The 22,297-nt window shown below is 43.2% G+C and overlaps 1 protein-coding gene across 5 annotated transcripts in view; it reads right to left on the bottom strand.

The window, feature by feature from the left end:
* Positions 1-22,297, bottom strand: part of smap1 (small ArfGAP 1) — a 115,934-nt gene that overhangs the window by 47,341 nt on the left and 46,296 nt on the right. The window lies entirely within an intron of this gene.

The raw sequence follows: 22,297 nt of genomic DNA, 5'->3' as shown, positions 1-22,297 counted from the left end.
ATTCATATTATTATACTGGGAATATTTTTGTTTCATTTCAGTGGAGAGTATTATTGTTTTGCGGAACCCCAGAGATTTTTCATCATTAGTGACACACATCTGCACACAACACTCTTCTAGATTGCACCTATCCACATGGTGACATGTTATACTGTACATTCCTGCTGCCTTGGATCAGATTTGTTTGTCCAGCATCACCCCACAGGCTGTGACTGGATTGGACTGAGATCTGGGGAATCTGGAGGCCAGGTCAACACCTTGAACTTGTTGTTGTGTTCCTCAAACCATTCCTGAACCATATTTGCTTTGTGGGAGGGTGTATTATCCTGCTGAAAGAGGCCACAGCCATCAACAATGCTTAGCTAGGTGGTACGTGTCCAAGGTCTACCAGCAGAACGTTGCCCAGAGCATCACAACACTGTTTGCCTTCTACCCATAGTGCATCCTGGTGTCATGGCGTTTGTGTTCTGATGCTCAACTGCCAATTGTAGGCACTTTTCAGCAGTGGACAGAAGAAATTTGAACTACAGTAGTTTGTCTGTTGGATTGGACGCCACCGGTCATCTAGCCATCACAACTCACCTCACTCAGGTGGTTCAACTGGCCCACGGCTTATTACATTTTGAGGGCAAAATGTTGACACAGTCTTTAAGCTCTCCACCAACCAACAACTCCTGGAAAAACTGATGCTAATCCCCAGCTAAAGGCTAATTCTGTCTTTCTGCCTAGAGTAAACCGCGGGAGATGCGGGAGGGGGACTTATTATTTTCGGTACACCAATCTTTGCATTGACAACACCAGACTGTGTCTCAATGTGAGGTTTGATGAGAGGTTAACAAACACACAATCAGTCTGCTACAATATTAATAGATAGATAATCTAATCTTGGTTTCAGCAGTAAACTATCTTTGTAATATTTGTTTCTGATAAGCAATCGAGCTAAATGAGCTGAAAGAGGAGAGAAGGGGGAAAAGGGAAAGGAGGAAAGGGAAGAAGATTAATTGAAAACAAGTAGTGAGGATGCGGGAGATAAAGTCAAAGTGCAGGGGAATAGGACAGGCGGGTGAGGAGGGGATTATGGGGATGGATAGAGATAGACTGAAACTGGAGGAAAAATGTGAGGGAGGGAGGGAGTATGAAAAGGTTAACACGTGGGCCACGAGAGATCTACAACGCTGGTAACAAACCCAATTTCCCTCCAACAAAAGATCGATGGACCACATTACATTCAATGTCGTTCCAATCCACGGCAATGAAAACAATTACCGCGTCCACGCCTAATCAAGAATGCATTGACTGTGAACTGATGTGTGTTGGGACTGCAGCAAAGCTCGAGCGGCGGTGGCGTGAATCGCAGCGGGGAAGGTCGTCTGTATACAGCAGCAGCAGCAAAAGGAAAAAAAAAGGGTTGGTTTGTGCAGTGCATTCATTCTGGCCAGCACTGAAGGGCAGTAATATAGAAATTAAATAAAAAGCAGTAAAAAGCTAAGGTTAGGGAAAGGTAAGAGAGAAATTTGCAAGGCATGTATGGACTGAATTAGCCACTTACGTCAAAGAATTTAACATTTTTTGTAAATGCTTATACAGCCAGAGATGTTGGAGAAAAGCTGCTGTTAGAAAGAATTTAGAGGGAACTTGAGGTCAACAGTACTGAAAATCATGACACATACGGAAGGGATTTTAATGGTGGAGGGCACAAAACAACAAGCTGCTATGTACGATAATTAGGATGTTAGCTTTTAATCAAGCAACTGATAAGTAAGCAATCAATTACGCAACTGATGCTAAAGCAACTTTATTAATCTGCATGAACTCGGCTATGTATTAGGTACATCTATCCAATCTAAAAAATAAGATGTTCTTCACTCAGAACATAGAGTTTTTTTCCTAACATTTATTGGCTCAATTCCTTAAACACAAACTTAAAAGCCGTTAAACCTTTTATTCTTCAGCTCTGCTCAGAATGCAGGTTTTGTTGTTGTTTCTCACTGTTAACAATATAAAATTTAATTTTTTTTTTGTCCTCTAAAACCAATTTAATACTGAAAGTATCTTCTAACTGTTAAAACATCCATACCTTTCTGTGTGGAGTTAATTGAAAAGATTTTTTTTATCCAACGTGATATTCCACTATGGACTATGAGTGAATGGAAGTGAAAAACAAATATTTTTGCAAACACTAAACATCATAACTCAACTCTACATCTATTACATTCTGTCTGTATGGACTGTGTTTTGGGTCTACTTGTAACTCCTTGCTGATGTTGACAATGGAAACCTGAATCAGTGGTCAAACTAATTTGCAGATAACTTTGAGCATTCTCATTGGAGTGATTAAATGGATTTAATTAAGATAAATGAGATTTTCTTTCTATTGTGCCAATGAACAGTACTTCAGTCCTTGTGCTTTACTCTTGCCAATGTCCACTTAACACTGAGTATTCAGTAGATTATATATTCTTTGTAAAAGACAGCACAATACCATCTGTTAATTTCTAACCCCTCTATTATAAAGACAGAGCAACAAGAAAACATGATATATATGCTTGTTTACTTGATTTTAGGCATTTTAAAACCATGCGAGTGTATTATCTAGCCTATTATTGCTGCATTCAACAGAGAAATCCTGAATGCCATTGCGTATAAAAAGCTCAAATTCCCACCTGTACGTCAAGAAGGCTTTGCAAAGACACATTGCTGGAATTTGTGTTGAAACGCTGACAGCCAAATTGGGTTTTCCTGCCCACTATCTGGTTATGGAGGAATGGACGTCCCCTTGTAATTAGCTATCTGAGGTGACACCAAGTGATTCCGTTGACAGACACGGGCTGTGATTGGCTGTCATGGTGAGTCCTGTTTGAAGAGAGGGAACGTGGAATTGGAATGGAGGCCGGGCAATCAATAAGCAACCCCCTCAGCTGGTGAATAGAGTCTCTGGTTGATGGCTGTGGCAGCTTGAATGAAGCACACAGAGCAAACCGCACCTCGGATGGCTGCTGTCAAATCAGATTGCTGTCAAATGCGCAACAGACAAAGCCGCCATCTGACGGCTGTCACGCTGAACGTTTGAGGGGAGGCACAGCCTGCTCCGAGTTTTCCCATGACATACTCAACAGACAAGACAGTGAGGTGATGAGATGAGATGAACCTACGATCCTAATCCCTTATGGCAGGGGTTTCCAATATGTTGATCGCGAAGATATTACAGATAGGGATAGTTTTTTTTTTTTTTTTTAAACACACAGAGTGTTAAAAAAAAAATTCTAAATGTTTGTTGTTACATACTTGGCAAGAAGTGAGAAATGTGTTCTTGTTCTAGAGGTAGGCAAGAACAAAGTTCGTTCTTGACAGGTAATTTATACTTCACGAGAAAATCAAGTGCCGAGGTCCAGGGAAGTCCTCATAGAGCCCTCCCACTGCAGCATGCGTCACACGCGCTAAGCATTGTGGGAGATGCGGGAGATGGACTTATTATTTTCGGATGTTGGCCAGTCCTTCCGGCGACCGTATCCCTTGTATTACGCCGTTCATTCAACATGTACCCACACACAGTATGCCGATCTCTACCCAGGAGAGATTCGCGGTCACACTTTGAACATTAGCATCTGGGAGTTCACAGAGTGGCCACTAGCATTAATGCTTTTCCACATTAACCACACCAACTCCAATTTTTGTCCAATCGCAGAATAGTTGCCCGACACCACACGAGAAAAAGTTGTGCCCAGTTGATGTGTCGAGAACAAGCTGCGAGAACTCCCAAGAACTCCCACATTATTCTCACAGCCCGAGGAGCGCAAACAAATTTCTCGCTTCTTGTGGAGTATGTAACAGCCTTTAGTCTATCATCTATCCTCACTATGGCATTTGACACTTGGTTGACATACAATACAACAATTGATTGACGGGAGGCCAGTCTCCCCACGCATGCTCGATAAAACGTGCAAGCTGCTGCAAAACTCTAGCGAGGTTTATATAGGGGTATATGAATGAGTGGGAGTGCTGGACTATGCAAAACTCGCTCAATCAATGCAGTGCAAATCATCAGAGTAACATCAGTGACCATAAATGTATTGAGCTGTATTGTGCCATAAGGGTTCATGAAGTCATGCAAGGTGTGTCAATAGGGTACATCCGAAAGAGAAGAGTAGTCATTAAGTAAGGAATTTACATAAAACTGTACCTAAAAACTAGTATGCACAATAAGATGAAACTGAAATAACAGACGGATTAATGAAATCCCTTTGCATGCGCATGCTTTCTGTTGTTGTGACCTTAGCCAAGCCTGTCGTTTGGGAAATCTGTAAGTGATCAAGGCAGCAGTAACGCCGTGGAAAGAAAGCTGGGTGTGAAGTGGGGCAGTAATATCAGCTTTTGCATTTGTGGTTGATGTGAACTGAGCTGCCATGGGATAACAGCTGTTATCTATGGAAATCATGTGAGTAATGGCGATTAAATATTTTAATCTTTTGACACACCTAGTATTTCTGTGTGATAGAGTGCAGGTTGGACATGCAAGTATACATTGTACATGTATGCAGACACATGTGCCATATGTTTGCGAGCCACACCCTCCATGTTTGCATCAGTGGATTTCACCGTTTGATAGTAACAAGTGAGAAGAATTTGAACATATAGCAAAGAAGAAGATATTTGGAATTAATCAAATAGATAAACACAAGCAAAACAACCCGATTTACATTTTACTTGCACTGTGTTGTGAGAGCAGATTGATACTTCAAGATTTTCTGTTTCTCTGGGAGATTCTTATATTTCCAAAACATAAATAATTTTCACATATTAATATTAATACGAAACAACCAGCGCGGAAACAAACACCAAGTGACTCATAAGTCAAAAAAAGATATCAAGATAGAAAACTGAGCTGCCAGAAATGGAATTACTGTAGATAAATATTCAGTAGGTACATGGAACTGGATCTAAGATCCACTAAGCGCTTGAAAGCAGGCAGCATCTTGTGCATCTGGCATTTATGCTTTTGCATGTCATTTATATTAGGTGCACAGTGCAGCCTGAAATCTCAAAAGCAAAACAGCAGACAAAACATGCACACCGAGGCGTGACATTTAGTTGTTATAGCTCTCGACCACCTTCAGCACATGGACGACAACAGGTCAAACAATGTGGAAGAAAAGGGGGAAAAAAGAACGCCGCAGCCAAGGCAGCTTAATAACAATGCAATAATGAGCAGATAATGTGTTTTTCATGGTGAATTTAAAGGGCAGGATCATCAGATGGGAGGTAGCCAGAGCTCAGTCTGAAACTAAAGACGATGTTCAATACACATCGACAAAGTCAAATCCTCACGCATTTTTAATACTGCGGTTAGCTCTGCGTAATAATAAAAAATCTGTTTGACTTTGTCTGCAAGTGATCCAAAGTAAAGCTAAAAACCTTTCAAAGAGAATACATTACCCTTTGTCTTTATTGGTTTGCAGGTGCTCAGAGAATACAGCTCCAAATACTACGTTTCACGTGTAAGGCATTAAATGAAGGAGCTCCAAGCAATATTTTCTAAACTACTAAACCTGTATGTACTTAAGTGCACACTAAGGTCAACATAAAATGTTTGATAGTTGAGGTTCCAAGGGTGAGTGTACATTTGCAGCTATTGAGTTTAAAGTCAGGGTTTGTGAGCACTCCAGTACTTCTATATTTTCTTCTGACTTATTGATGTCCTGGACTACTACTTTTGCTTTTAATGATATTATGTTATTTATGTTTGTATTTCATCTGCTTCACACATAAATCAAAACTGAGTGCTTGCAATGCCCTGGTAGTCTAATTCCAGGTTGTGATCCAGGTGATTTGTTGTACGTACACTGTGGAACTGTGGTCCTGTATTTTAGTTTTGATGTAGTTTGTTTTCAATCGCTGAGAATCTATGATTGATTACAGTTTCTTATGCAACTTTAAGGTTTATATGATGTACGGTAATGTCCTAGCCTAAAATCAAGCCCAATTGCCGCTTCCCCAAAAATGTTTGCAACGGAAAGTTGGTCTGGAGTTGCTCCGTTGGGAACTGATCTGCCAAGCCAATCAATGAGTCAACATGTCTGATGAGTATCTGCCTTATACACCAGCAAAATTCAAAGTAGGACCGACTACAAGCGTATAAATGATTGTAAGTGGTCATCATGGCTGGCTTCAGAAAGTATTCAGATCCCTTCACTATATACTGCGTTAAATAAGTTGTAGATTTGAAAATTTTGAGCGATTAGAAGCCTCTATTCAAACTGCCATTGTCTTCAGGTCTCTCCACAGAATGATGCTGCCACCACCATGCTTCACTGTGTGTGGATGGTGTCGACCAGGACATGAATAGTGCCTCTTGTTCACCAGACAAAATGCCTGGAGTTATGACCAAAGACTTTTTTGTGTCATCAGACAAGAGAATCTCTTGATGGTTACTCACAAATTGGCAAAGTCTACAAAAAAAAGGCCATTAGACTGCCGGGAACACTACTCAAAGCTTTGGAAGTTGTGTTATATCGTTGTCCTGAACTATACATCAGCACAATTCTGTTGTGGCAGTCCACAAAAAAATAATTGGACTTGCAGCATGAGTTGTGAGGCTTTCTGAATTTGTTGCTGGTGGACTCCAAACAAGCTCTCTACGCATCTTAAGATGAGCATACACAAACAGCATGTAATGGCACAGCAAAATGGCAATTTTATCTATTTAAAACAAAAAAGGTACAAGAAGTGAAGTGAAATATTATGACTACTTTTCGCATTCTTTCCATATAAACACACATTTGCAGCTGTCAACCTTCACAGAGAGGCTGGTGACCAGCACAGACTGTACTCAACAGCTTTACACAACACAGCATTCCTCTGTCCTCCTGCACATGAAACAGACGCCTTATCCTCAGAGAAGAGACGCAGCGAGGTGATGGAACAAACAAAGAGCAAACAGCGCTAAAAGAGGGAGAGGATAAACAAATAGTGGAAGGAGACTGGCGGGAGATGAAGGCTGCAAATTGGTTTGTGGTGAAGCTGAGAGTGGGAGGGAGGACTACAGAGGACAAATCTTCAAGGGACAGGAAACAGAGGACGAATAGGAGAATCTGAAGGAATAAACATGAGGATGATTGAGGGAGGCGTAAGACAGGCAGCTGCATACGTTGAAGCTGACAAGGAAGTCTGTAACAGAGGCAATGGTAGCGAAAGCTCCAACGAGAAGCAGGATAACGTTAAACGATGAAATTTTAAATAAATGTATATACCTCTAAAACATTTAACTAAACTTAAATACAGGCAGGTGCATACCTTTATTTGAAATGTCTGAATAAGAAACTCCCTGTTTTTAATCATACTTTGCAGTGAGCAGAAGGCTAAAAGAGAGTGGACGAGGGAAGATTTGGGGATATGCGAGCAATTCTGAGATTAACTATCAATTTCAATACCTTTCTACAGCAGCATGCTAGCTAATGTTAGCTAATGTTAGCCTCAAGGGCAACAATGTTTACGGTTGCCTGACAAGAGCAGCTCAGTGTCCTTGTAGACTCGTTTCTCTAAGTGGCTGGTGTGAAATTTTAAATTCCAAAATATCAAACCTGTTTGGTATTGATTGGGGCGGCCATTATGTGTCTGTAAGAGGTTTGGGAGGTTTAAGAGCAGTACTGTAAACTTTAATAGTACCAGATAATAAGGGCCGTTCATCTGAGTGACGACTGGAGTGAGTCTGGTTCAAACCTTCTACAGTCAGATCTCAGCATTAGGGTAGAAATATTTCTCGGAGTACTCCAGCTTTCTCCCACCGTCCAAAGACATACTGGTTAGGTTCACTGGTGAATCTAAATTGGCTGTAGGTGTGAGTGTGAATGGTTGTCTGTCTCTCTGTGTTAGCCCTATGATAGACTGGTGACCTGTCCAGGGTGGACCTCGCCTCTCGCCCAGTGACAGCTGGGATGATAGAAAATGAATGAATTAACTTGCAAATCTTCATTGAATATGCCGGTGTGTCTCAATGTTTACATGCATCCCCAGATTTGGCAGCTACTGCTGCAGCAAATGTCAAAAATGTCAAAAATGACCACAAAAAAAAGTGGGAGAACCATTGGCAAGTTGGTTATTTATGTCTGTGAAGGTTCCCAGTCTTCCAAGTCGCAGTTTATCCAAAAGAAGAATGCAACTGGAGGCAATTAATTAACTGAGAAAATAATGTGTAAATGAGTACCAAGTCTTTGTCGATATATGAAATGCCACCCAGACTAGACAAGGACGCTTCTGTAACTTCATCCCTGTCTTGTCATATTCGGTGACACTGGAAAACCAGGCGGCTAAAGTTTGATGCTTTTTAGTTGTGGTTTCGGAGCTGGGGTCGGAAGCTTTTGTTTCAGGTGCTGCCCCGGGTTTGTTGCAAACAGTCCGTTCGATGTTAGACATCGCAAAGCCAAACCATTTAGAAGTCAGGGTTGTTTTTTTTTTGTTTGGTGTTATTTCCTCGTCTTTAGCGGCTGCCATTAATTAAACATCTTGTAATCTTTATTGTGGTCAAAAACAAAAACTCTAATTAATCAGATATTTTCTCCAGCCCAAGGACATATTAACATTATTCCCCACAGACACCGGGTGGAGTATATATATTGCAGTACACTGTTGGAATGTGCATGTGTATGCTTGCAATATTTGAACAGTGGCTTTTATTTGACATTATTATTGGTGGTAACTGTAATGTCACCAGTGGCAGCAGCAGCAGCAGCAGCGGTAGCGGCGGTAGCGGCGGTAGCGGCAGAGCGTCGGTAGCTGTAGCGGCGCTGCAGAGAGTGGATTGTCGTCGTGCGGCTGACAGCTGCCTTATTAACACTATAAAAGAGAATAATAAAACTGCCAGGGGCTGGATGAACAAGTGATGCCAAAGACAGACAGCCGCAGTGGAGCGAGGTGGAAGACGGAAAAGGGAGAACCAGCCAGAGAGTTCATCAGGGAGGAGGAGGAGGAGGAGGATAAGAGGGTCAATATAAGAGGAGAATGGAGGGGGAAAAAAAGGAGGCGTGAAGGCAGAGGAGAGCAAGGGGCTATTAGGAGGAGGGAGGCGAGTGTTCGATGTGGAGGAAGGTAACATGAAGATAAGGAAAGAAGGTAGAACAGAAAGGAAATAATGAAAATAATGGACAATACGAAACAGGGGATGGACGACGAAAGGAGAAAGAGGAGGAAAGATTGTGTGCATGGAGGAGAAGTGCGATGACAATACAGATGGAGGCATCCATAGCATGAAGTCGACAGTCTCCCGTCTCTTCCCAGAAACCCACAACAAAGTCCACGTATATCTGTGTGTGGCAGCACAGCAGTGAGTCAGTGGCTGTTAAGTGCGTTGAGCTGCTGCAGTTCTGCACCATTCAACGCAATCCGTCACTCAGCTGGTGGCACGCACAACTCTCTCAAACACACACACACACACACTATAAGATTTTGTCACAGAGAGAGGATCTTAAGCCGCCACACGCGAGCATCACTTCCAGCCCGTCGCATTCATCCGACAGTCGCGGAGACCCCGCTGCATTTTAACACACAGGTAAAACAGACACACACACTCGTGCATATAAAGGCAACACATATTCATCAGTGTATGCACACACACATCAAATATATGCATCCACAGAGACACAAACAGCGCACACACACTCTTGAGTGTTTGAGGAAGGTCACGCTGTGGTCTGGCGGCTGGTGCGTGACGGAGCTGTTGAGGGGAAGAATACCTAATCAAATCAAAACACTGGCAATACACACACACACACACACATATATATGCGTACATAAGGTATTTTCAAAATCTTATTAGTCACTAAACTTCCAGAGCACCAAGAATCTTGTTAGGCTGAGATTCTCAGAAAGTGACAGCCTTCTTCAGGTTAGAATTTGTTTGTCAGCTTTAAGGGAACACACACATTCAGAAGCCGCTCTGATTCACGGCACACAGTCCCAACGCCCGGCTCGTTCTGAGGAGAAAACTTGACGAAATGCATTCGTAGCACTCAAGCACCAACTCTCTCACACACACACAGTTGGATATGGGCAAGGCACAGATAGGCAGGATTTGGATTAGCACGCTGGCGCCAACATGGAACACTGCTCCAGCCCTCTACCGGGGGCGCAGACACGTTTCCTTCAGCTTTTATGTGTTTTAACCACAGGAAACAAGAATGCAGGAGTGCTTGACATTTGTGTTTTGTCCTGTTTTCTCCTCGAACGCAACCTTTCGTCTCGTTTCAAAAGCAAAGAAGCAGGAGTGGACCCCATGTTACTGCTGGAAAAAAAACCCACATTCACTGCTTTGCATAAAGTAATGGGGTTTAGGGTGTTTTACATATTGTCTCTGCTTTGATTTCAGCTCTTTGTCAACTTCCTCCACGGGGCATGGACACACACACATGCCAGAGCTGTGTTTCTGTATTTTCCTGTTGAAGTCGCTCGTGCAGTAAAGATTAGATTCATTAGATTAGACTCAACTTTATGGATCTAATCTTTACTGCACAAGTGACTTCAACGAGAAAATACACAAACACAACTCTGGCGTGTGTGTGTGTGTGTGTGTGTGTGTGTGCCCATGCCCCGTGGAGAAAGCTGACAAAGAGCTGGAATCAAAGCAGAGAAAGGAAGCAGCATAGCAGCGTGCTTGCATTGCATGAGCATGTTGGTCATTTTGTTTTACAGTCAGTGTTTTAAGCTAATGCGTGAATTAGTAATCAGCTTTTAATTGTGAGCATGAGATGAAACTGTGGCAGCACCGAAGAGAATTAGAGACAAATACATTCTGCACAAACCCAGAGTCCCTACACATTGCACTGGCGCCTCAGCATGTTTTTTGTCAGTTTTTCTTTTCTAGTACTTCGTCACTGGAAGCTGAACAGGCCCAATTACACTGAGGTGCATCAGTCAGCTTGTTGTCCTGTGCCTGCGTTTCAGGTCTGTGCATTGATGTGTCTAAAAATTCAATAGAACCGTAGTGACTCATTATCTGCTCTCATCAGCTCCATTACAATCATTACAGGACAAATGTGTTATTAGAGGCAGACGGAGTGTGAACTTTCTGCTGCGTGGTAACCGAGCCGTTGTTATGCTGCCGCTCATTCTGCACCAGGTCTAATTATCTTCAGGTGCATCTGAATTGTGTCAGACTGTCCGTGGGTTGTTTTATTTTTGAATCCGGTATGAAAGTTTGGATTTGAAGACTGAATATGTATATATATATATATATATATATATACCATAACATTGACGATCTTGTGACAATTCTATGTTCTGCTGGGAAACTTCTGGACCTGGCATTCATTGGTGTGGATGTTACTTAGACATGTAGCACCCACCTAGACCAGACCAGGCACCCCCACCCCATAGCTATGACACTCCTTGATGGCAGCAGCCATCCCCAGCAGGATGCAGCCTGACACAGACACACACACAAAAACACTTTAGGAACAAGTGTCTGTGAAGGTTCTCAATCATCCAGGTCATGGTATATCCAACAAAGGTTCAAAAAAAGGCAACTGGACTTGTAGAGCTTTTTGAGAAGACGTTTCTGAAGAACTGATGAAGCTACTCAGATGAGTGGTGAAACGTCTTGTCAAAAAGCTCTACAAGTCCAGTTGCCTTTTTTTGAACCTTTGTTGGATACTTTAGGAACAAGTAAAAAAAAACAAAAACATGAAGAACAGCACAAGGTGTTGACCTGGCCTCCAAATTCACTAGATCCCAAACTGATCAAGTATCTGTGGGATGATCCACAGAGGCCCCTCCCCTCAAATGCCCCCACTAACAACATTCTGTTAATCAGACACCACAGGACACCCTCAGAAGGCCCATGTCCATTCTCTGATGAGTCACAACTGTTTTTGGAGGCACAAAGGAGACCTACACAATATGAGGAAGGTGGTCATAATGTTGTGCCTGATCTGTGTATTTATGATGAGAAGGTAAACTGCTTGGTTACTTCAAGGTATCCAGGCCTCTGTGTTCACACCGCAAACAAACCAACCAGTGAACGATTGCAAGGGCTGAGACCACCCTCTATAAAACAGGATCCGCTTGTTTTATTCATCTTGGAACAGAGTATTACTGCGAACCAACTGACCTGGCTGAGGGGGAATGGCTCCTGGTCTCGTAACAACAACCTAGGTGCAAAAACACCCAAAAACGGCAACAGTTTACGCCAAAGCATATGACTGGTTGATGCGTAGCGTCAAGTGTCGGACATCAGGTTGTATTCAATTCCTCTCACTCTCTAGTGTGAACTCGCCAGAAGTCTAATAATCAGGCTACTGAAATGTTAATTTGATAATAACACTGCTGACATTTACAGTAAGATCGAGAATCTAAAATACGAGAAACCTCCCACTCGTCACCTTCTCTCTGCAGCATGTGATGATCACTGTCAAAATAAAGACGCCACGGACCTTCTCCTTCACACGCCAGCGGGGCCTTTACACAAATCTGCGACCGATCACAAATCTGGTGCGCGGTATATTTTTTACAAAACCCCCAGGATCTGTAAAATGCCAACCAGCAGCTCGGCAGACACGGCTCGCTTTGTTTGGCGGTAAGCCGGGAGATAACTGCCTCAGCGACGGCGTGTACTGTAGGTTCTGCTGCATCACAGCGGGGGAGCAATGTGCTCGGCTCTGTGCGTGAGGGACGGCAGGAGGGTGGTGGATGTATTTGTACGTCTGTGCATTCAAAGAGAGGAGGGGGTGGGGGGGGGGTGGTGGTTTATGATTGTGTCCGTCTTTAGTGTGCGTTTTCTGGGGAAACAGGCTTGATTCTTTTCCTCCAGCGGTGCAAATCTAGCCTATTGATTAGCTTCCTTGTGGATACGCTATCGATCCCTTTGACTGCTAGACCTCAGAGAGTCATGCTCTTTCTCTATGTGTGTGGTGCACGGTGTGTGTGTGTGTGTTTATGTGTGTGTGAGAGAGAGAGTGTGTGTCACGTTGTTAGTCACAGAAGGCTGCTCCTTTGGCCGTCCTTCACACCATCCGCTCAAACTAACTCCAATCGACCACAGATATGCTTTAGCTGCTGCTGCTGCTGCTGCTGCTGGCGTTTAATGTGTGTGTGTGTGTGTGTGTGTGTGTGTTTGTGTCACATCCAATCTCAGGAACCTCTGAGAGCCCGACTCAGTCCAGATGTACGGAGCACCTAGCGATAACACGCTCCCCAAATCCCCCCGTGAACGGACAAAGGCGCACCACGCAAACACGTCAACACAAACCCCAGCACACGCAGTCCTTCGTTTCTCCAGCCAACAAAAGCCAAGCGCCAGCGTTTCCCCGCGACGGAAAGCAAACCTCTTGTTCTCTTTGATAATTTATTCATGGGCTGAAAGGAAGAAGACAACACACGGCGGCGGCCTAACGGGACGACAGTGATTTAGTGTTTGTAGAGAGAGCGGTAGGAGAACTGGGAGGAGAGCGGAGGAGAGAGACGAACGGGGGGGACAAATGAAGGGGAGATGGAGATGAATGGAGGTGAGGAGAGATTGAAAGCAACTAGAGAGATAATAGAGTCGCTCCTTGCTTTTAAAAGCACTGTGTGGAGAACACTCCGTCCTTTCTCTTCACTTCCTGTTTGTTGTGTTCATTTGTCTTGGAGTGTGTTTTCTCGACCACAACGTTCTTGCCAGCAACCGGTGTTTTGTCAATTTGTGTGGAGTTGTTTTTAGCTTAAATGAGATTTTAGATTGAGATCAGAAGATTAACTGAAATAAGATCAATTATCCTAAATCAAGGCAAAATACGCTCGTCCACCAAGAGAATACTTCTTACAAGGCAGGTTTTGTGTTGAACATTTGAGTCGCTTTAAGTGTTTTGATCTTAAATGATCTTAAAAAGCCACTGTAACTTGTCAATGAAATCTTTTTTACTTGTTCTTAGTGAAGTTAATGTTTACAGTACAAGTAGAGACAAGTGCAAAACTACTTTGTCAAAGTTATAATTTCCTATTTCAAGCATCTCGGCCTTTCTTAACATATTAAAACCAGATAATATGCAAAGCAGTGACTGTGCTCAGTGTAAAGTCACAACTATTGCTATTGAGTGTTCATATTCTCCTCATATCAATGCAAATCGACTTGTTTTTAGTCTAAAAACACTAGTTTTGAGGGTAGATGGTAGAAAAATCTTGGTAATATTCCTCATTAGAATTTTGTTTTCTTGTTTTTTTGCAAAAAGACTAAAATTGTGGAAGTTACAACACACGTGACAAGTGACGACAGATTTTCAATGGAAGCCGGCGACAGGAGGCGACTACCTGACGTTCAACACTCGTTGTAAAGTCAGGCGAGATGCGTGACGTGAAAGTTGAGCTTAGACTTAGATAGACTTTATTGATCCACAAGGGAACAGCAGCTTAGTTGCACACAAAAAACACTCTTAAGAACCACAAGTAAAAGACAGATTAGATAAAATAAAAGCAGTATGAGCAAACATGTAAAGAATTAGCATATGAGCAAATGTACAATAAATAGAGACGGAAGAATATATATTATATACATAGGAATGATAGTAAGGTGCTATAGTGTCCATTAACATGAATAACATGGAGTTATGTGTTACAGAAAGGTGAGTTGTTGTCCAGCTGGATAGAGAAGGGGACGAAAGAAGCCCTGTGGCGTTCACTGTGGGAGTTCAGCTGGATTCAGATCAATTTGTCGATCCTACTTATGTCCTTCTTGCTGGTGCTGCTCCCCCAACAAACCACAGCAAAGTACAGACTGGTAGGGGGTCTCCAGCAACTTGCTGCACACATTAAAAGACCTGAGCTTCCTCAGGAAGTAGAGTCTACTCAGGGCCTTCTTGTCCACAGCGTCACCGTTGTCCCTCCAGTCCAGTCTGCTGTTCATGTGGACTACCAGGTACTTACAGTGGTCCACTACTTCCACCTCCAGGCCCTGGATGGTGATGGGCTCCACTGGTGTCCTCTTCCTCCTTAGGTCAATGACCAGCTCCTTGGTCTTATCCACATTCAGGAGTAGGTGGTTTACCTCAACTTCAACATTTTGTTGGAAGTTTTCAACTCTAACACTGCTGCCGATCACATGCTTCAACCGTTGATGTGTTTGCACCTATTTTTACTTTTGCCATGAAGACGCTAGAGTGATCATTTGCACGGGAACAAGATTTTACTTCTGAGTTAAAAATGTTAAAAATCATCTGAATGTCAGCTAACTAATCATACTGACAATTTGTGACCTGTGAAAAAATCTAAAAGTCTCACTAACGCCTACATGTCCTAATTAATACCTTCACATCTCAGCTTTAAAAAAAAAACAAAAAAACTGAAAATACCACCAAATGTCTTCATCTTAGAGGTTTCCTCAGCTTCCTATCCGTTTGAGGAAGCGAGTACATAACACACACACTAAGAAGCTTTCAATCAGTGCTGTAGTTTAATTAGTGCCTACAGGCAGTCGGATACGAAGTGAGGAGACGGAGACAAAGTTGGGCTTTGACAGCCTAAATCAAGCTGAATAAAATGGTTCAAATGAATGCAGCGTAAAAGAAAGACAGCTACTTGATATTCACCGTCTGTGAGACTGAACGTCTACATTTACATCCACAGCTGCGTGCAGCGTCAACCATGTTATTTATAAGTTTGTCAGAAGTATCCTTCTGTATATTTCACCTTAAATCAGAACATCACCTCTCATATGGAAATTTCTCTGTAAATGCAGCAGCTAGTGACTGTGTTATTACCGCTTTATTTAAGACGGCTGGGCTTGTGTTTAATTCTTCATTTAAATGCTCAACACATCCCAGAGTTCCTCCTGTGGACTAACAGATACACCATCCTGACTGCCCTTCAGCGGCAAACATAAGAAAGGTTTTGTTTAGTCTAAGAGAAGAAAATCTGAGAGGAGTATGAAGGTCAAAAAATAAATGTTCAGGAAGCTTTGCTGTTGAGCTAAGACAACAGGCCACGGTGAATCACTGAGTAGCCTTAACATTATGACCACAACAAAACATCTCCAGCCTTAAGAGATGTTAAGTAACCTACACAGTAAAGCCATCCAAAAATGTTAAAGAAAGGCAACTGGACTTGTAGAGTTTCTTGAAGACGTTTCATCCAAGAAGCTTCTTAAGTTCTAAAGGACTGGTGGAGGAGTTGGTGTCTGTTAACAGCAAACCTACCACCACAACGGTCTGAATTATCTACATCGACTTCTATACAAGAAGAAGAATACAAGAACACACTTCCTTGTTGTTGCCAGTGAATGTAACCTAGGTTATATTTTCAAGAAGTCCCAATAATACTTGGTGCAGGGTTAGTCAGAGAATGGACATGGGCCTTCTGAGGGTGTCCTGTGGTGTCTGGAAACAGAATGTTGTTAGTGGGGGGGCCTTTGAGGGGAGGGGCCTCTGTGGATCATCCCACAGATAATTGATCAGTTTGGGATCAAGTATCTGTGGGAGGCCAGGTCAACACCTTGTGCTGTTCTTCATGTTTTTCTTTTTTAGTTGTTCCTAAAGTGTTTTTGTGTGTGTGTCTGTGTCAGGCTGCATCCTGCTGGGGATGGCTGCTGCCATCAAGGAGTGTCATTGCTATGGGGTGGGGGTGCCTGGTCTGGTCTAGGTGGGTGCTACATGTCTAAGTAACATCCACACCAATGAATGCCAGGTCCAGAAGTTTCCCAGCAGAACAATGAACTGCCACAAGATGGTCGATGTTATTTACCTCTCAACTCAACTCAACTGAACTTTATTTATAAAGCCCTTTAAAACAGCTGTGGCTGACACAAAGTGCTATACATAAAATACAACCTAAAATATAAGACATCAAACATAAGAGACAATATAAAAGCAATAAAAACAATATAAAAACAATAATAAATGATAAACAGTATTAAAATAATAATAAAACAGAACAGAAAACAGGGTCTCATGCTGTGTTAAAGGCCAAAGAATAAAAATGGGTCTTAAGATGTGTTTTAAAAATGGACAGCGAAGGGGCTTGTCTGATGTGTAGGGGGAGATCGTTCCATAATTTAGGACCGGCAACAGAAAAGGCTCTATCCCCTCTGAGCCTCCGTTTGGCCCTTGGTACCTCCAGGAGCAGCTGATCAGCTGACCTGAGGCACCGGGCAGGAGTGGTCTCCTGCCCGGTGCCTCTCCTGTCAGTGGTCATAATGTTGTGGCTGATCGGTGTAGATGTTATGCTAAGGTACAGAAGCAATAATGTTGCAACCCAGAAACTGAATGCGACAATACTGATGATCTCAGACTAGGAAAAGGTCAATCCTGAGATGTCACTTGGGATTGGATTTAGCCAATAAACCAACTAGTGATCTTACTGTCATGCAAAATCATTGGTATTGAAAAATGTCCCCCGGTGAAATCATCTACGCGTTTATCAACCACCTTCTGCTCCACACCCTCAACGTCTTTGTGTGCGGTGCGCTATAAATCAGGACAGGAAAGAGTTTAAAACACAGAATACATTGCTGATGAGGTCACATCTCACATGACCTGACCTGTCCCTCTCTCTATTTTTCAAGATGTGTGCCTCCCCCTCATCCCTGCCCACTTATCCAGTGAAGAGTGCTGAGCTATGGGGCAATAACTGCTTCGATGACAAAGCACGAGGAGCGCTGTTACAATTAACGCGCAAGTGAAACCGCTGTTAGGGGACGTGGATGAGACGATCGCGCTGGACTGACGTGCGGTGGAGGAGGCGCAGCCTAACATCTGTCTCAACACCTGTGTTACGGTGCGCCGGGGGTATAAAATCCACACTTACATGGGCTTGACTAAAGAAGTAAAGAAGACAGCATCTCTCTGCAAATTGAGTCCTCTTAAGAACAACGTGTCATCTCGCTGCGACAGATGCTGATAATTAAACGCATGTAGATTAATGCAATGAGTATTAACTTCTCTGGAAGCTCTTTTCTAGCCATAGCATGTAAAACATCACTCTGATAATGTTAAAACCAATGCACTTCAGGATAAACAGGAGGCTGTGGCAGTAGTCATTTGGGAGATTGGACCAGGGAAGACAGATGTTTACGGACATGCCAGAAATGCATCGGATCATCACAGAGCTTGGTCATACAATTAATCTGGTCCCTCACAACCGCAGCATGTAAGAGTGTTGTTCTAGCCTTCAGTCCTGTACACTGGAGTCTGTTTAGACACCGATCAGGCATAACATTATGACCACCTTCCTAATATTGTGTAGGTCTCCCTTGTGGTGACTCATCAGAGAATGGACATGGGCCTTCTGAGGGTGTCCAGTGGTGTCTGGCAACAGAATGCTGTTAGAGGGGGGTCTTTGAGGGGAGGGGCCTCTGTGGATCATCTCACAGATACTTGATCAGTTTGGGATCTAGTGAATCTGGAGGCCAGGTCAACACCTTGTGCTGTTCTTCATGTTTTTTTTTTTAGTTGTTCCTAAAGTGTTTTTGTGTGTGTGTCTGTGTCAGGCTGCATCCTGCTGGGGATGTCTGCTGCCATCAAGGAGTGTCATTGTTATGGGGTGGGGGTGTCTGGTCTGGTCTGGTCTGGTCTGGTCTAGGTGGGTGCTACATGTCTAAGTAACATCCACACCAATGAATGCCAGGTCCAAAAGTTTCCCAGCAGAACACTGAACTGTCACAAGATGGCCAATGTTGTTATCTTCTCCTGTCAGTGGTCATAATGTTGTGGCTGATCGGCGTAGTTTTTGTTTAGATTTAAGAAAATGCTCCATATTTCCATTTTGAGTCAATAATTTTGACTTCAGCTGAAAGATGTGCACAGATATGTGCTGTGTAACATCTGCACACACAGATGCAGAGCTAAGGGGCGCCGCCGCTTGATAAACTCGTGTCAGGGAGCCTTTGGCAGCGTGTCTTTGTTTGAGGGAGTAAGTAAGAAGGCACACGGCAGACTGAAGGGTGAGGAAGGGAGACCGGGCGAAGTGAGAGAGAAAAGACAAAGTGTGGAAGAAACACGAAAGCGAGGGAGGGAGAAACATGGCTGTCAGCATGTTCTCCGGTATACTGGAGATTAAACAGCTTTCGGCACGTCAGCATACACTTGGACTAACAAGTCTCTCACTCTGTGTGTGTGTGTGTGTGTGTGTGTGTGTGTCTCCCGCTCTCTCTCAAACATACACACAAACACACACATTCACGCACTGTCCTCGAATATCTCCTTGACACTGGGGCTCATCGACAGCAGGGGTACAGCTGATAAGGAGGAAAGGGATGAAAGGCAGATGAACAACACCACATATCTCTGCCAGCACACACACACACAAAGACATCCATTCTTGCAACAGACAACACTTATCTCACACTTTATGCAAAACACACACATACATCAACGTGCAGAATATCTGCAGGTCAACAGAGAAGCTGCAGCCCTCTGATTAGCGGCGGCTTTTGGGAGCTGCTGCTTCTCCCCTAGGATCCGATTCCACGTCGGTTCAGTTCTGAGTGATCGAATATGTGCCTCCAGCCAAGCAGAATGTCCACAGCTTAGGTCTGTTAGTTGCTTAATACAGTTTCTATTAGTGTTAGTGTCGTGTTATCTGCTAAATGGACGAAAAAGTTATGAACTGTAGCAGCAGCGACGTGATAAGAAGGAGCAGTAATCTTAGATATCAAGTTATATCTTGTTTCTTTTCTTTTGGTTTCTTTACTGAGTGGAATTGAAATTCCAGAGGCAGCCGAGTCAAGGGCAGGAAATTAAAAAGGGTAGCAAGCATGCAATGCATATTTGATCACTTATTATAATCAGATCATTAATATAACATGTTATATCTCCTTTTTTTTCATTAATGACATATTATCAGTGTGTTTTCAGATTTGCGATTCTCTAGCAGCGTGCTGAGATACTACACCAGACAGGAAGAGTATCGCTGCAGGTTGGAAGCAGGAGCTCAGTGAAAAGCACAGTTGGTGTCAGGTACTAAAGCATCGGGTACTTTATCAAACGTATGGGAATGAACAGAATTTTGAGCTGATGATGGTGTTATAAAGGAAAGGCTGGAGGAGAAGTCATTGGATGTGTTTCGCTAATTTCATATAAATGCACGAAATAATTGTGTAAACCCAAAAATGCTGCCTCTGAATCAGTGAATTTTATCCATTTTAAGAGCACAGAAGACAATAAAGCTGGTATTAGCTCTGGGTTCGTGAGTCCATCTGGGACGACAGTGTAACAACATGCAGACCATGGAGGTAATTTCATTTTCATCGACCAGGCATGTTCATACGCTGATTGCTTCTGATGCCATTAAAATGAGAAGCACTATTTGTTTTCAGTGCTGATTTATTTATTTATTTAATTTTACACTGGAGCGGCCCAACAGCCGACTGATGTCCAAAATGAAATTAAATATATCATGGCCTGGTATGGGTTGCTACAGACTGTAGAATTTACTGTGCAATTTCAATGTGCAATCTGATCAACGCTTTACACTGGTATTGTGCAGTACATAAAAAATCTACCTTGCTTATATATATATGATCAGCCACAACATTATGACCACTGACATGAGAAGTAAATAACATTGACCATCTTGTGACAATTCAATGTTCTGCTGGGAAACTTCTGGACCTGGCATTCATTGGTGTGGATGTTACTCAGACATGTAGCACCCACCTAGACCAGACCAGGCACCCCCACCCCATAGCAATGACACTCCTTGATGGCTGATTGGTGTATGCTTGATTTGAGGTAAGGGTGTGATATACAGTGACTAACCCTACACCAAGTATTTTGGGGCTTCTTCACCAGTCCTTCAGAACAGATGCAGACAAGAGAAACAACAACTGTCTTCTTATCGATCTTACATAAAACCACAGAGGAGATGACTTTAGTTCTTGTTGTACTGCAAGCAAGGACAATAAAGGCATTGTGATTCTGATTTAGGACTGTGATTCCAGTTGTGACGATAATCCAACACACAAAAAGGTAAACTCACACTCACAGTATGTAGTAAAGTCAAAGGCAGTGTCTGAGTCTGATGGCTGCAGAGCTGTCAGCGTGCAGCGGGGAGGCTTTGTGCTAATGTCAACCTGCCTTTCAGTGTGGGGTTCACAGTGTGGGGTTCACATGGCCTCCGTGTGCTTTAATAGGTTTCTGGGTGTTTTGGTTTCCACAGAGCTGGAGGTCAGCTTCATGGTACTGCCTTAACACTGGTTGTTATGAAAGGCTAGGGGAGGATTATATTATCTCTCATGAGGAGAATCATTCCCACTGAGCTGGACAGCTACCAGTTTGCCTGTGGTGGCAACAGATCTAAGGAGGATGCAGTCCCAAGGGCACATCACACAGCCCTGTCCCATCTGGAGCATCCAGTGAGGAAGGCATTTGTTGACATAACTCTGCCACCTCAGAGATTAACCACCTCGCTGAGCTTATGAAGTATGAGCTTTCTCCCCAACAGAATGTCACAGTGGGTAACGACTCATCCTCAACCCTTATTCTGAACACAGGTGCTCCACAGGGCTGTGGACTCAGCCCAATACCTCTTCTGTCATGATCGTGTGTTTTTCAGTACCTCAGTTGTAATCCTGTTTGGTTTCTTTGCTTTACTTCCTGTGTCTCCCCCCCTTTGATTATTTCATTGGTTTCTCCTTGTGCGCTCTGCAGTCATTAGTTTCACCTGTGTCTCATAAACCCTTCTGCTGATGTGTGCCTATGAAGTCACCTCTGTTTTGTTACCCACTTATTCTTGTATCCTAGTGTTTCTTAGTACCCCTTGTGATTCCTGTTTTCCAGAGCTTTTGGTTTTTGTTTACCCTGCAGCACCTTTTTTTTTTATTAAAGTTGTTTTGTTTGCTGCTCCTGCCTCCCCTTGTGTCCTGCGTCTGGGTCTTACGTCGCCATTCAACACCACTAAAACGTGACATCTTCACCCCACTATAGTGACATTTGCTTGAAACACCACTATAGTGGAACTCATATCTGACAATGAGGAGAAACACTGCAGAAAGGAGGTCTGACACCTGGTTGGGTGGTGTTTGGACAGCAATCTAGTCCTGAACAAAAACACAAAAAGCAGGGAAATCACCTCTGGCTAAACTGTCCTCCATGCTGGACAATGAGTCCCACCCCCTGCACGGTGACCTGACAGGACTGAGGAGCAGCTTCAGTGACAGACTGCTTCACCCTCGATGTGTGAAGGAAAGATACAGAAGGTCTTTCCTTCCTGCTGCTGTTAGGCTCCACAACGAGCACGCCTAATATGTGCAATACATCTATTATTATATATCTATTATTATATCATTTCTGCATGCTGTTGCAAACTGCAATTTCCCCATTGTGGGACGAATAAAGGTTTTTCTTAT

This window comes from Chelon labrosus, assembly GCF_963514085.1.
Source record: "Chelon labrosus genome assembly, chromosome: 15".
Taxonomy (NCBI): domain Eukaryota; kingdom Metazoa; phylum Chordata; class Actinopteri; order Mugiliformes; family Mugilidae; genus Chelon; species Chelon labrosus.
This window is presented reverse-complemented; position numbering and strand designations above follow the sequence as displayed.